Genomic DNA, 12720 nt, shown 5'->3' on the forward strand with positions numbered 1-12720 from the left:
TGTATGATATTTTCTTGTGCCGCTCTATAAGCGCGATTATGTTTGGTATTAACTATCTGAATTTGATCATCTTTGTAGTGCCCAGTTTCTGCCGTTAGTTTTATTTTGAAAATTAAGGCGTTAATTTGAATTTCAGAAAGTTACTCACCACTTTCGTCGATAAAAATGATCAGCTTAGAAGTTCGATAGTTCTATTAGTGCAACCCTAGCGAAGTGGTATCATGCGCGATCGCATGCATTGGTCAGACACTTTTCTGACGAACTTCCGCCCTGGCTAGATGCCTTAACCACGCCGCTCCTCAGGAAAAAATATATAAATTTAAATCTGAAATTTTCTCGGCCATCAAGCCCAATGATTAAATTTATACTAATTATATTTTTTGTGGATATTTGAATCATTGTAAATTTCTAACAAGTTCGTTTGAAAATTAGCCATAATTGATTTGTATATTGGAAACCTGGAAAAAGGAATCACAATTGGAATTCTGTAAATTTGCAAAAGATATTTTTCTGTTGAGACACCGCTCAAAAGCTGCACACCGTGAAGGGCACAGAGACTTTTCGAGGAAGTTAAGTAGAGAGAGAGTTTTTCGTTGCCGATCGAGAGTCCCGTGGACCGAATTTGTTGCATAGGAATGCCAGTCGCTTGATTTAACCTAATATTTTATTCCTAAGCATCATCCAGCGGACGACGAAGGCCTTCGACGGACCGGACGGATGGGTAAGTCCTAAGTTTTAAACCATAAATCATGATCGATCTGGTATTTCCCTGTTTTTTTTTTATGCAAAAAAGAAAGGAAGTTCATTGTCGATAAATCTGCAAATAAGAAAAACCATCTCGAGTACAGTAAAGCTAAAAAAGTATTGGAAGTATTGGAAGGAAAAGAAAATTGTCAATCATTGTGTTAAACTTAAAACGCTATCGGTAATCGCCTTTGACTGTGTGAGCAGAGTCGCCATTTATATTTGAAATTATAATTTTAATTGAAGATTTACAAATTTCAATTGACATTTCTATTTTGAATATCTATAATTTTATATATATCCACCTTACAATTAAGATTCAACAAAACAAAACATATTATTCCTAATTTGGCTTTTGGATGCCTGAAATGATCCAATTATTTAATTTGAGTATCGTTTATTATAATAATCATCACTTTAGTTTAGTTAAATCGGATTATGTTTCCGACTTATTGAAGTATTTTAGTATTCCGTAACCCTCGTGAATAAATATCGTTTATAATGTTTGAGTAAAGAGTGTGTAATCTTCCTTGTGGCGAAATGTGAGCGGTGAGCTGATTATATTGGGATTTTCCCGAATCTCACGATCGGAAAATCATTGGTTTTGTGGGTTAAGACGCGAAGCTACAATAACATCTTAGTAGCTTCCCTATTCGTGCGACACTAATATCCCTTTTTCTCTATCTTTTTAGTTCATTTCTTTCAATTAAGTAATTGTGTAATATTAGTGCAACAGGGACTTTGTTTTATTTTATGTACTACGCGTGTGTTGAGAAAATGTTGGTCCAAAGAACCCCCCCAAAGACTGTTCGCTAGCCGACAGCCAGAAGTCCCAACCGGATCCAAACTTCTCAATACATTAAGCCCGTATGTGTTGGCTTCGGCCTGATTTGTGGTGCTCTTGCCCATCATGACATCAGATGTACAGGGACTGCAAGAGAGAGGCCACCTATTTAGGACGAACCCGACCTCCTCTTTGATCAAGAAAGATTTTTTTTTGACTAAGAGGGGATATACATGATCTTACATCTTTGTTCGGTTTATCAGTTACCAATTGTATTTCATCTTGTAGGGCATTCAGATTTTGCCGTGATAAGGCATCTGCCACCAGGTTTTTTTTTCTGTGGCTTTTAATTTTCCAAGAGCCCACACTATTGCCAACAACTCCCTTTCATTGGTGGCTTAAAGTGACTCACTTTGCTTTAATAATCTGGATATCATTGTTATTGGCCTCCCTCCCTGAGACAACACTGCTCCAATCCCGTCGGCAGAAGCGTCGCACAGTGGGGCCTTCTGGCATTTAGCATTGCAAAAATCATAGCGTTTAAACCAATAAAGCGATTTCAAAAATTTAAAAAGCATATGATAAAGAATACCTTAATCTTCAAAATGAAGATTAAATGAATTGTCAAAAGTGCTGGGTGTTCGTGGTGCTGTAATATTCAAGGTCAAAGTCAGAAAATATTTCCAAACATGTTTTTCCTTTAAAAATGGATCGAAACCCGGGTTTTTTCAATCACAAATGGAATTTTTCATTGTTTTAGACGACTATGTAACATTTTTTAATGTTTTAGTTTGATTTTTTAACATAATTACAAAAAGAAAAAAAAATTTGTTTTTAATTTTTTTAGGTTAATTTTGAAAATTTGCTATTGATGGCTGATTTTCTTCAAAATAATTTTCAATATTTACATCAGTATCTAATAAACTCAACATTTCGGGACTATAGTTGCTATTTTCCAAATCCTTTCGTGATCGCACGTGTCTCAGTGATGCAATAAGTGGGTCCGAAGAGGCTGCTAGCATGTTAAAAAGGTCTTTATTTTGTCTAACACGAGAAGTTTTTAATGTATTAGTGTATCTGAACCTTTTGTAGTCCTTGTTTTTACATTCCTGTGCTTCTTCGGATAGCTCTCCAAGTGGTAAACACTGATGTTCTATTAAATCCTTTCCGTGAGCCAAAATCCTATGTACCGTTGGGGTAAGTTTTTTTTGCGGATACAATTCAGTCAAAAGATGAGCAGTCTTTGAAGTATATTCGGAAAATTGTTCACCATTTAACATTTCCTTGCAATTTATAACATTCAAGATAACAGCCTTAATGATCTCTTGACTAACACCTGTTATAAAAGATGTCACTTCATCATTTTCAAAAAACTCCTTGAAGTATTTCCATCATTCGTGTTTCGGTATTATCCTTTTTGTATTAATTAGGTAAACAACTTAATATTTACATCCACTTAGGTAACGGAAATAAAAACGACCAACCCACAAATAGGACAAACTTTTCATCAACTTAAATAACAAGTCTTGTCAATAATAAGTCTTGTCATTTTTTCCAAAGCAGGTAATTAGCAATTTATCATTGTAGAAAGGCATATATGTAAGGTAGTATTTGCAAAACAGCATTACTCAATGTTATCATTTAAATACAAAGAAGCTACAGGCCAATACGCATGCGCTCTTCTTCTTCCTTAAACCTGCAGCGCATTTTTTAGCCGAGGTTGCCTTAGTTTTATGGCTTACGCATCGCTGTCGCAGGTCTCCGCATATTGGGACTATATACATCTGATAAATATTTCACCTACCTAGTGTATGTATGTAGTCCGGTATTGATACTCGTTGAGTCTTGCTAGTTTTATTCCATCAAAGTTCAAAAATGACAATATTTAGTACATTTTTTAAACGCTTCTAGTTCAATAACTATTTAAGTAATTATTAAAATTTATGAAACATGCTATTAATAAAGAACATACTTTTCATAAAACCAAAATATCCAAGATCGATTGTTGAAATCGCCCAATATTCAGTTTTAAAGTTGCGATTTTTTTTTTTTTAAATTATCATTTTTTCCTTTTCACTAAAAATGTCTCAACCATGAATCTCAACCGATTTTAAAAAATTTTTCGGATTCATAATCTCTGAAGTATTTCCTATCGATTGCATATATCATTTTTGCCAAACGCGATCATGAAAAAACGTATTTTTGCAACGCTATCCGAGCAGAGGCCCAACTGTGCGTCGGTTGTGAGGTCGAAAGGTTTTTGAAAGTTCGGGGATATGAGTATGACATCCTCTGATGCCAGAATGTTTCTCAAGCGGTCAAAGGCGTGAAGTTGCGATTCGTAAAAGTCAATTGGGACCTTTTTGAATATGTGCTTGCTTACTTTTCCATTTTCACCTTTCAGTATGTCGTTTAAGGATTTCGGGTTAATAAACGCCCAGTAAGGCCCAAAAATGATCTTAGTGAATAGATGCTCTTTGGCTCGGGGTACTCCTGAATTTTCTTGACCTTTTTGGGATCAGTTTTGGTTCCCTCACTGGAGACGATGAAACCCAAATATTCGACGCTTTCTCTAAAAAATGTTGCCCTTTCTTTCGACAATCTCACGTTGGCGTTGTAAAGAAGTTGGAGCCAGTGTCAATGTGTTTCACATGCTCGGCTTCACTTTCAGATAATATTAGCACGTCATCTACATATATGTACATATTTTCCCGATTTGTGCCCTTAGAACATCATCGATTGCGCTCTGAAATATGCTTCTTGGATTTTTCAAAACAAAGAATTGTAAAGACCGGGTTCCACTTGGATAATAAATTGAGTAGTCGAACACGTCAGTGTCGCTTTGTGGTAATATTCCAATTGATTTTTATTCAGAAAATATTCCTTTGCTTAGCCTATGTTTACATATATATTCTTATGCTGCGACTTATGCGACAGCCAAGTCACAGCCGAAAATAGCGGATTTTTTTGAAGTGAAGTAGGGGGAACATGGTTACCCCCGGGCCCTGATTTTCTCTCTGCGGCCCTGTACATACATACTGTTGGAGCGCATGCATCAAAGTGCTTGGTCAGCGTTCACACGCTGGCCTGGCTCTAGCTCATGTTACGCTTGTGCATACATTGCTTATGTTAATGCATGTATGTGCATATCCAAATGTACATACAGATATGAACATGCTTAATTGTATATTTATGTGAATATGTTTATGTGCATACATCAATGTATATATATAAACATATTCATGTGCACAATTATATTTTAATGCGTATATGTTAATTGTTTATACTTGCAACAAAGTGTTACAAGTTGAGCTCATTGTATTGAATAATTCTTTGTATGAATATACTACACCTCCCTTTTTTAGAGAATAACGTAATATTATGGAGTAATTAATAATTATTTGATAATTGTGTAAAGATAAAATAAAGGTAAGGTAAAGGAGTATATTAGAAAAATTGTGTTTTTTTTTTTTGTTTAGTTCTCTGTATGGTGAGACAAATTTTCTCTATTCTTTTGTTTTTGACATACTGTTGAATTGTATGTATATATTTCAGATGATTTTATTATAGTAGTTGAATCCATAAAATTCTTTTTTTATTTTTTTTTTTTTTAAATTAAAAAAATTACTTAAGTATCATGAAAATTATAAAATGTATTTTTTTTTTTATATTCGTTATTATTTTTACCGTTGATCATTCCGATTTTTATTTTATAAATGGTTTTAATCTGTTTTATGAACTTTCTGGTTCTTATTCTTATCATCTGCTATTAATATATTATCATTTTCTTCTATACTCACTACCTTATTAGGCAATATATATTTAGCATCTACTTTATGACCTATTTCTTTTCTTAACAGGACTTTATCTCTTATTTTTAAATCAAAATCTGAAGTATTTTTGTCGTAGTATTTCTTATTCTTTAAATTATGGTTTTCTAACATTATCCTAGCTCTTTTATATGCTATTTCTATTCTAAATTCTATTTCCTTAGAGTAGTCGTCCAAATTGTATATAGGATCTATTCTATCTATTTTGTTAAAATCTATGGATGTCTTGGTAGTCTTCCAAATACTAGTTCGTATGGACAATATTTATGCACTGCCGAGGGTGTTGTGTTGTAACAAGAAGTGAAATATTGTATCCAAGCATCCCAATCGGACTTATCTGCTGATATGTATGAACGAATGTATTCATTGAATGTTCTAAAGTCTGGTGGTGTTATGCTGTAGATGTTAGATTTTTAATCTTTATGTACGTGCATATATCTGTTATAATCTGATTTTTATACTCAGTTCCCATGTGCGTAATGAGTGTTTTCATTGCACCGTACTGTAGTATACAATTTTCGAATATAGCTTTACCTACATTACTTGCACTCTTAGATGCAACTGGAATGGCTATTAAGTATATTGTCAGATCGCATATCAATGTGACAATATACTCATTTTCATTATCTGATTTTGGTAGCGGACCTATTGTGTCCACTATAACTTTATCAAAAGCCTTCGCTGGTGTTTCTGTTATTATAATGGGGGTCTTCGTATGTGTCGTCGTTTTTGACACCTGGAATTTATGACATCTCCTTATGTACTCTTTGATATGGCGTCCCATATTTTTCCAATTGTAGTGTCTTTTGATTTTTGAGAGCGTTCTGGTAATGCCAGTATGACCTCCTTGAATTGGATCATCATGGTCTGTAGACACTATTGCTTCTTTTTCTTTTTCATTTTCTATTAGGGTCACCGGCTGGAGTAGCGCTACTCTTAATGTTTTCAATATAGTATTGCCCATATTTTTAAAAGAATCTATTGAAATAATTTCAAAGATTTTTTCGCTTGGTGCCACTTTGAGTTGGCTGATTTCAAGTATACCGGCTTCCATTTCAAGCCTTTAAAAGAACTGACCAGAGTTGAGAATTCCATTGGTGTACAAATCGCTAACATCAATTCTTGCTATTACTTTCTTTCCATGTTTCAATGAATATTTAGATTCTGTTATTCGCAAGGTCACTACTTTCCGTACTTCGTCATTTACAAAAACGTCATATACGTTGGGCTTGGAAGCTTTTTCAAGACTTTGCCTTGGCAATAGTTCTTGCTTATTTTCTGCACAGAAATTGTTTTGTCTACTTTGGTACCTGGTAGTGACTTTCAGGACCTTTTTGTTCATGTCAATTAGATCGGATATTGTTATCCTTGATAGGGCGTCTGCCACAAAGTTATCTTTACCTCTCAAATACTCTACTGTAAAGTCGTACTCTTCCAATTCTAGAAGCATGCGTGTTAGTTTTGAACTCGGGTTGAACACTGTGAAATGTTTTCCATATATATGTAGTGTTGATTTAACGATCGATACTATATTTTATTTATTTATTAATATTTGAATTGTTTGATGACAATCGAGTTCAATATATTGTTAAGATTTAAACACACTTATAGACATAGCACTGGACTACTTATGGACCTTGACGTGCGACTCAGTTGACAGTCTCTTTGCGAATAATCTACGGCCTCTTTAACAGCTCTCTCTCAACTTATATAATGATCCTATGCCCTGCTCTCTCTACTACTACTAGAATGTTCGGCCACTACGCGTTTGTCTCTTCTCTTCTATCACTTTGGATTGCTCTCTCTCAATGCCATTTCCCACATTCGGCCCTCCTGACGCTATATTCGACCCGAATGTCGGTCACCACAATTTCATATATTCCGATACAGTTGATGTCTATTAGGCCCTTCCGCCTGTCCAACTTTCTCTACTTCATATCTTCCATGATTTTTAATTGCCGTTAGTTTATAGGGTCCTAAATACTTTCCTTTAAGTTTCAGACCAACACCATATTGGGTACGCTTAATAGCAACCAAATCATTTATTTTGAATCGTTTTCCCTCTTTTCTCTTCAGATTAGCTGACTTCTTGTTCTCCTCCTGAATTTGTTTTATATTTTTAACTGCCTCCATTCGTATCTTCTTTCTGTGTTCTGCTAGTTCTTCGATTAAAGGATCATCGAGTAGTTCTTTAAGGTTTACATCCTCTGATCTACGCATGTCAATGCCGGTTAGGATCTTAAATGAGCTATCTTAGTACTTCTAGGTGCCGTATAGTTGATGATTTGCTGAACTTTCCCTACGTATTTATACCATGAAGCTGGATTATCTAAACTCATTTTAGCTAGCATTGGAATAACAATCTTGTGAATCCTTTCAACCTGCCCATTTCCTCGCGGTACTCCGGTGGTAATCAAAAAATTCACGATGTTGTGGTTGCGCCTCTATCAATCGTTCTGGGTTCCCAAAATTTGTTGCTTGAACTTCTAAACACCGTATCACTTCATCTACGCCTGTGCTCCTCGTGGGATACAACCAAACGTACTTAGAAAAACCATCTATAATAACCAACAAGTAATTATACCGTTTATTTGTAAGTTCTATTGGTCCGACGTGATCAATATGGTAAGAATAAAGTGGTTTGTCACCCTTTTCTATCGAAGTTAGATATCCCTCTCTTTTGCCAGCCTTTGCGTTAACAACAATGCACTCCACACAACTATGTACCACACGAATAACCTTATCTCTCAATTCGGAAATATAGTATGATTTCTCGATCTAATCTTGCGTTTTCTTGACGGAAAAATGACCCTGGGTATGCGCAAGTCTAATAATCTCATGTTACATTGCCGATGGCACTACAATCAATTCACAATTAGGGTCTTTAAAGAGAATCTCGTTCTCTATATAGAAGTCTTTATAACTTTCTTTTTCGACTAGCGTCCTTACTGCCTTGGTCCACTCATCTTGCAACTGAGCTTCTTTTAATCGATGTTTAATAGTGTCCTCAACAAGCATAAAATATGCAAAACGACTCAACGCATCGACGTGCCTCATTTGAGTACCTGATCGATGTACAATAACATAATCAAAATCTTGAAGATACATAGCCCAACGAGCCACTCTCAAAGGAACATCTTTCTTTTTCATGGTCATAGCGAATGCGTTACAATCAGTAACTATGGTGAATCGAGATCCTAGGACATAAACACGCCATTTGGTTAGTGCTCCAATTATAGCAAGCACTTCGAGTTCGTAAGAATGATACCTTTCTTCGCACAATTTTGTCTTACGACTCATATATTCAACGACATATATATGTATTATGTATGTATATACATATATATGTATTATGTATTATGTATTATGTATGTATGAAATGAATTATCCTCTGGATGCTTTTGTAACAAAGCTGCCCCAAATCCGTATTTTGAAGCGTCCGCATGTATTTCAGTTTGCAATTTCGGGTTAAACAATTTAAGCACGGGTTCTTTAGTCAACGTAGCTCTTAGTTCTTCGAAAGCGAGTTTCTGTATATCTTTGAATTCAAACTTCGAATCCTTACGCATTAAATCGGACAAAGGTTTCGCGATTACTGCATACCTTTCAATAAACTTTCTAAAATAGGAAGTTAGACCCAAAAATCTTTGTAGCCCCTTTTTGCTACTTGGGATAGGAAAATTCGAAACAGCTCTAATCTTTTCTTTGCTCGGCGTTATGGTACCATTTTCCACATCATACCCTAAAAATAGAACTTTTCGTTGCAGCATCTGACATTTATTCCAATTAATTCGTAAGCCGTTTTTGGCTGACACGTCTAGTACGCGTTTAAGCTTGGCGAGACCATCATCTATACCTGCACTTGGAATGATGATGTCGTCCATGTAGACTACACAATCGTTTGCTTTAATCAAATCTTGTAACACAACCATTATGAATCTTGTAAATACAGCTGGTGAATTTGAAATACCGAAAGGAACATACAGGAATTCATATTGTCCACTCTGAGTAACAAAAGAAGTGTATTTCTGCGATTTGTTAAGTCTAAAGTTGAAAACATATTGGCACCTTGCAACTTTTCTAAAACGCTGTTCATATGAGCCATTGTCACGAAGAATCTTTTCCTTTAATTTCCTGTAGTCACAGCATAAACGCTTCTGACCATTCTTTTTCGAGACTAAAACAACTGGAGACGCGTACTCAGAAGTACTGGTTTTAATTATTTTCTCTGCTAGCCATTCTTGAATTTGTTTATCAACGATTTCCTGATCACAAACGGGCTAAACGTCTCGGGTGCTGATACACAGGTATTTCGTCACTCAATATAATTTTCATGCTTACTGGTTCTTTTTGGCTGGTAGTTTCGAATTAGTTTCTCTACTTCCCCTTTTATCAAATGGTTCAAATGCGAAAGATTTATGTCTGGACTCTTATCCCTGTCTTTAATATTTGTGATGAAGATATTTCCAATCCCTCCTGCCCACTAAATATCTGACTCATTTTGTTCTCTCGTTGGCATACTATGGGTGCGACAAACTTCTATATCGTTGCGCATAGCAAACTTAGATCCATTTGCTGTTACATTTATATTGACAGTGTTCAATATCGTTCGACCCAATATAGCATCAAAACTTATATCCTGATCTGGCACTACATGGAATTCTATGTTCATAACTAAACCATCCACTTTCACTGGTATGATAAAACTACCGAAAGTCAACACTTTACTGTCGCCAATTCCTGTTAAGTGTCTAGCTCCGCCTAATAACGGTTTCGATCCAATCATAAAATAAATATTTCTTCTCATAAGATATAAACCAGCGCCAGTATCTACGAGTCCTTTAAATATAACGTTAGAATATACGATATCTTTAAGTTCTAACCCTGACGAAGTAAATTCGCTTGACGGCTGTATTACTACATCTTTATTTTCTACCACGTTTGTATTTCCCTCGTATTTAATTGGATTTTCTGGTTTGCACTGTGCCATTCGATGTCCTACTTTACCACATCTGAAACACTTTTGATCGTTCTTTGGACAGTCTCGTCTGATTTGTGATGTATCACCGCAACCATAACATTTCCGATTCTTAGATGTATCAATTAGTTTACCCTGATTAATCTTTCCTCCTGACTGAGCCTCAAACTTGTTTAACGACTTGTGTGAAGCACGAACTTTCTGATACGTTTCTATTTGAAACTTCAGTTCTTCTAGATTCCTGGCTTGAAATAGAATAGCTTTATTTACTTGTGAGTCTGGAATGCCCTTTACAAAGTATTCTATCAAGCTCTCATCGTCCAAATTTACTGGTTTGGCAATTTCCGTTAAAGCATACAAATATTCATGCAAAGTCTCCTCTCTGAGAACGTTGCGATAATATTCTATGAATCTCAGCTTCTGATCGTTTCGAACCAAATTCTTTGCGCAATGCTGCTTTTAATATCTCCCAATTGTTTATACCATGTTGACTCCGAATAAATGGTTTAGCTGCCGCAGCTAACAACTGTTTGGCGTATATAAAGGTCTGCTTGTCCCATTGTACTGTAATAGCACATTCTTGCAATGCCATAACCTCGTCAAGCTCCATATTACAATATTTTCATTTTTTTTTAAATACCAATAATTAACGCTAAGGTTAGTTTTAGTAAATTCAATTAAGGTTAGAACTATCTACATATAGTCCCCAAAAATTTACCCAGGTCCGCTCCTGTCCCACGAAGTCTTCGTTTAATTTGTGCCAGCAGGTTTTCTGTCCTCTTCTAAAGTTTTGTCTCTTGCCGCGTCCAGCTTCTGCCTCTGCCAACGGGTTGCCTCTGCCAACGGGTTGCCTCTGCCTCTGCCAAAGGGTTGCCTCTGCCTCTGCCAACGGGTTGCCTCTGCCAACGGGTTGCCTCTGCCAACGGTTCGCTTCTGCCAACGGGTTGCCTCTGCCGACGTTTTGCCTCGCGCTACGTCCAGCTTTGCCTCTGCCAACGGGTTGCCTCAGCCTCTGCCGACGTTTTGAATCGCGCTACGTCCAGCTTTGCCTCTGCCAACGGTTGCCTCTGCCTCTGCTGACGTTTTGAATCGCGCTACGTCCAGCTTTGCCTCTGTCAACGGTTTGCCTCTGCCTCTGCTGACGTTTTGCCTCGCGCTTCGTCCAGCTTTGCCTCTGCCAACGGTTTGCCTCTGCCTCTGCTGACGTTTCGCCTCTTGATTCGCTCTGTCCAAATATTTCTAGACTGTTCTAGAAAGATTCACTGATCGCCGTCCGTTACCAATCATGCTCGTGCGTGTAGTGTCTGCGTCGTAACGTATTTGGGCACCAACGATTTTATGCGACAAATTTAGCACAGCCTATCTCGCTTGCTCTTACACAATGATGCCGACACAAAAAGTTTTTCCTTTGTCCCTTCGAAGAACTTTATTTGTTGTCTCTTTCACTCACGCAGTGTTATATGTATGTTTGTTAATTTCTTTAAACAATATTCCGGGCGAGCCCCCCAAAAATGTAGTGTTGATTTAACGATCGATACTATATTTTATTTATTTATTAATATTTCAATTGTCTGATGACAATCGAGTTCAATATATTGTTAAGATTTAAACACACTTATAGAAATAGCACTGGACTACTTATGCACCTTGACGTGCGACTCAGTTGAGAGTCTCTTTGCGAATAATCTACGGCCTCTTTAACAGCTCTCTCTCAACTTATATAATGATCCTATGCCCTACTCTCTCTACTACTACTAGAATGTTCGGCCACTACGCGTTTGTCTCTTCTCTTCTATCACTTTGGATTGCTCTCTCTCAATGCCATTTTTCACATATATATGGTCGAAAATATTTTATTGCTGCTAGCTCTTGTTCTGTAGTACTCTTGTTGCTTTCACCTTTAGTGAATTTTCGCATTCTGCTGTCCATTCGAATGAAATTTTCTTTTTACATTATCTTGTTATGTGCCAGAAATATTCGGCAAAATTTTCTATGAAACGTCTATAGTAATTGCAAAATGCAACGAAACGTCTAGCACTATCTGCATCATGTGGGACTGGATAACTCTTGAGGACGTCAAATTTTGTGACGTCTGCCAAGATTCCTTTGTCTGTGCATTTGTGACCTAGGAATGTCACCTCATGCATAAAAAATGAGCATTTTTCTGGATGCAGTTTTAGATTGTTTTTTCTGCAAAGTTTAAAAACATCTACTGAATTTTTAATCATATGTTGTTTAGAACAACCAATAACGATTAAATCATCCATATAGAGGAAAGCTTGGCTAGGCTCAAGCCCCGAGAATGCTATTGTCATCATTCTCTGAAATGAATTAGGTGCTATTTTTAGACCGAAAGGTAATCGTGTAAAACGATATGAGCCATT

At 36.4% G+C, this 12720-nt stretch overlaps 1 protein-coding gene across 2 annotated transcripts in view; it reads left to right on the forward strand.

The window, feature by feature from the left end:
- Positions 1 to 12720, forward strand: part of LOC137572190 (short stature homeobox protein 2) — a 304156-nt gene that overhangs the window by 248998 nt on the left and 42438 nt on the right. Inside the window, exons 1-2 of one of the 2 annotated variants that reach the window (XR_011031569.1) lie at positions 2460 to 2559; positions 2621 to 2725. The exons of the other annotated variant lie outside the window; for it this stretch is intronic. The gene's annotated coding sequence lies outside the window, so the exon portion shown is untranslated. Of the gene's footprint in view, positions 1 to 2459; positions 2560 to 2620; positions 2726 to 12720 lie in introns of those variants that run through there. 2 annotated transcript variants of the gene reach the window in all.

The sequence above is a fragment of the Drosophila tropicalis genome, unplaced genomic scaffold, assembly GCF_018151085.1.
Source record: "Drosophila tropicalis isolate 14030-0801.00 unplaced genomic scaffold, ASM1815108v1 contig_258, whole genome shotgun sequence".
In the NCBI taxonomy this organism is placed as follows: Eukaryota; Metazoa; Arthropoda; class Insecta; order Diptera; family Drosophilidae; genus Drosophila; species Drosophila tropicalis.